Genomic DNA, 3,767 nt, shown 5'->3' on the forward strand with positions numbered 1-3,767 from the left:
AACTGGATCCATTCACTCCCAGGAAATAGGATTGAATAGACCTGGCAGGATAATTTTTTTTTTGGTACCGGAGATTGAACTCTGGTCTTTGTGCTTGCAAGGCAGGCCACCAAATCTCTGAGCTAAATCTCTGGCCCTTGGCAAGATAATTTTAAAGGAGGCACAGCTGATAATTCATCCCTGAGAGTCAACTCAGCATCTCCTGAGACTCATCCAGCAGCTAGTTTTTCCTGCAGCGGTATATGTTTGCCATACCTAATGACTATATTTACTGTGGGGAGTTAGTACATGCACATATTACATCTAAGTTCTTCTTTTTTGTTATTCATCCATTAACACTCCCCACTACCTGCTTGCTTCTTCCCACTCTTGAGTCCATTTCTATTTGAAAATATAATTGAATCCAGTCGAAGGCCTTGGCTGACAGTAAATAACATCTTACACCCAGGTTTTCTGGTGGTGACATCATGAACATTGTGAATTTGGTAAGATATCGGAGCTCTGCAGGGCATGAAAGGACCACCCAGAATGAAGTCAGGAGGCTGCTATGAACTTCAGAACGCCATAACAAAACAACAACAAAAATTGAGAAATATTTCAAATACGCAGTAGTGGTGCAATTAAAAGAAGCAGAAACTTATGATTTGCAAGACTCCCTTTGTCTTTTTTCTAGAGATTTCAAAGCTAAGACATTAAGGTATCATGTGGATTCTTCTGTTTAGAGTGTAAGAGAAAAACTAAAGAGAAAATTATTGTGTAAAATGGAAACTCAGCTTTAAGTCGTAGAAACTCCTAGCTTTCTCGAATTCTGTTCTTCATATAGGGAGCAGGCGGCACTTGAATAAACACTTAGTACAGGGACCACGTAGATGACTCAAGGATTCCACGATCCACATCAACAGAAGACGGGGAAGGATTTGCATTTATTCAGAGAACCTCTATGGAGAGGCCTGTACTCTATGGAAGACTTACAGAGCTATATGGATTTTCTACAGGCTGAAACAATCACACCAGTGTTTAAAGAAAGAGGTAAACAGGTCAAAGCTACAGGAGAAGGAGTGGGAAGACAGAGCCCAGATACGGGGCCAGCAGCCTCGCTTCTCTCCAGGGGCCCCGGGACAGCATGAGCTGCTAGGGCCTCCTCTCACGTGGCCTGGAGGACACAGCATTGAGCCAGAGACTTCATTTCAAGCCTAAAAGTATAACGTAATTTTCTCTGCTGAGATTGGACTTTTTTGATACCTGTTACTACTTTCATGTACTGTTTATGATGGAAATGCCTCTCCCATGTCTGGATGTACATTATAGTTTGCAAGCAGATAAATTGTGTAAAGGAAGAAATAACATGTGTTATTTGAAAAATAGTAAGAAAATATTTTTCAAGACTAATTGGTGGATTCAGGAATGTGACATTAGGAACCAAGGTTGAACAACCTGGTTTCTTCAACAACTTTGACACTGGTAGGGAGAAGAGAGAAATTTTATCTCTTTGTGAAGTTTCCTGAAGGAGAAAACAAGGTGTCACGGTTGAAAATAATGGAGGCTTCTCTCATTGACATAGAGGTCAAGAAGGCCTCTCTGATGGGCTGAGACCACAGGGAGAGAAACGAGCAGGAAGCTCAGGAAGGAAGAGGAGAGCAGCTGGAGAAATTTGCCCTTCAGGCAAAGCTGTTCTGTTTAGAGGCACAGAGAATAGAACAAGGAGAAAAAGGGTCCTGCCTGCATTTGTCATTTTATATTCCTTTACATTTCTTCCTAGAAGATTTAGGGGATTAGCCAAATCTATACAGAATTGGACCTGAGGTTTCTGCCTGTGCAGATGTTCTTTTTAGAAATTTAATTTATTTCTTAGTGGACAAATAAAGCTGTATTTATCACATACAACATGATGCTTTAAACCATGTCTACAGAGTACAATGGCCCAATTGAGCTAGTTAAAAACCTGCCTTAACTTACATGCTTATAAGAGCAGAGAGGTTCTGATTCTGCTTTAGACATGAAACTGGGTGGGATTTACTCACAAAATACAGACCTAGGGCTAGGGATTTAGCAAGCACAAGCACCTGAGTTTGATCCCAGTGTGTGTGTGTGTGTGTGTGTGTGTGTGTGTGTGTGTATTACAGACCTGTATCATATAGAAATCCAAACCCTTATCCTCTGCTGCCATGGAGTGGCCCAAGTGTTTACCCCACTGAGAGGAGCAGCAGTGCCAAGTGCAGACATTGCCTGTGAGGGATGCCCTGAGAAGTGTGGGGACCCCGTAGTGAGGAGGAAGGCGCCCCCCATGTGATGCCTGTTCCTAGGGGCCACCCTATCCACAGTGATGTCTTGTAAGTAGAAACCACAGGATAAGCAAGCGAAAGAGGCACTGCAGACAGTTCGAACACTAAAAGTAGGAGGTAAACCTGTAAAGGACACAGACAAAGTGTCTTTCTGAATTTTCTAATGAATTCATTGATTCATTATAAAATAAATCAACAGTCAATTGTTCAATGAATGATTAAAGACTTTAAGAAAAAAGAGCTGTGTAAGGTGATAAAATAGTTACAATTTCATTATTGAAATATGTATTCTTTTAATTAAGAAATCACATGCTTTTTGACATCCAGAAGAGAATAAATGATATTATATATATATTTAAATGATTCTAGGAGGAGAATACATGCTATGCAATGGTATGGTATCAGTTACTCTGCATTGAGAGCAAAAAAGAAAAACAGGGAAAATTCAAACACAAGCCCTAGAATTGTGATACACACAGATAATGCTACTGCTGCTCCTAAACAATGCCCTTCCTGTGCAGGGCACTGGAGTGGATCCAGGCTGAACAGGAGACAGAACCTGGGCCAGCTGAGCCAGCCTCCCCACGAGTCCACGTGCTCATGGCCAGGACCTGAGCTCTGTGACCTGAGCAAGGCAACAGGGCCACTGTGGATGTGGTTGAATCAGAGATATTGAGGGGAAGATGTGATTCTGAGTGACCTGAGCAGCCTCAGTGTAATCCCAGGAGTCCTTACAGGTGGAAAGAAGAACGGTCAGGGCCAGGGGAAAGGCGAGGTGTTTATGAGAGCAGAGACTACAGTGATGTGCTTTAAAGATGGAGGGGGGACATGCTAAGGAGGACAGGCAGCTCCTAGAGGCTGGAAAAGGCCTGAACGTGGGACCTGTGTGAAGCTTTCAGGAGCATCCAGCTCGGCCAACGTCTTGGCTTTAGACCAAAGCGCTTCAGGGGCACTGAGAAGCTGTCCCCTGTGACTGTGTCTTTGACTTGGATCACAGTGTGGGGCTCCTAACATATGTGTGCAGGAGAGAGTGAAACAGATGTCAGGGAAGATTCCAAGGGTTCCACTGAGGGCCTGGGCTACCTTGACTGCAAAAGTAAGAAAGAGGCCAGGTCGGGCAAGAAGGTTGGTGACAGAGGTAAATTTGTATACATAAAATGTGGGGCATGGATTAGATCTCCAAGTGCAGACAGAGAGTGAAGAGATGCATGGATGAGTCCAAAGTAGAGCAGCCAGGTTGATGAAGGGAAATTTGTTCTTTTCAGCCCAGTTAAAAAGGACTCCATAAGCTTTGGAACACATGGACTTAATAGATGTTTATAGAGTATTCCACCCCCAAAAACCAGAATATACATTCTTTTCGGCTGCACATGGATCATTCTCCAAAATAGACCACATACTGGCTCACAGAACAGGTCTAAATAAATGCAAAAAAATTGAAGTCATCCCCTGTATATTATCAGATCATAGTGCAATCAAACTAGA

Source organism: Fukomys damarensis, unplaced genomic scaffold, assembly GCF_012274545.1.
Source record: "Fukomys damarensis isolate Sample0158 unplaced genomic scaffold, DMR_v1.0_HiC HiC_scaffold_25, whole genome shotgun sequence".
Lineage (NCBI taxonomy): Eukaryota > Metazoa > Chordata > Mammalia > Rodentia > Bathyergidae > Fukomys > Fukomys damarensis.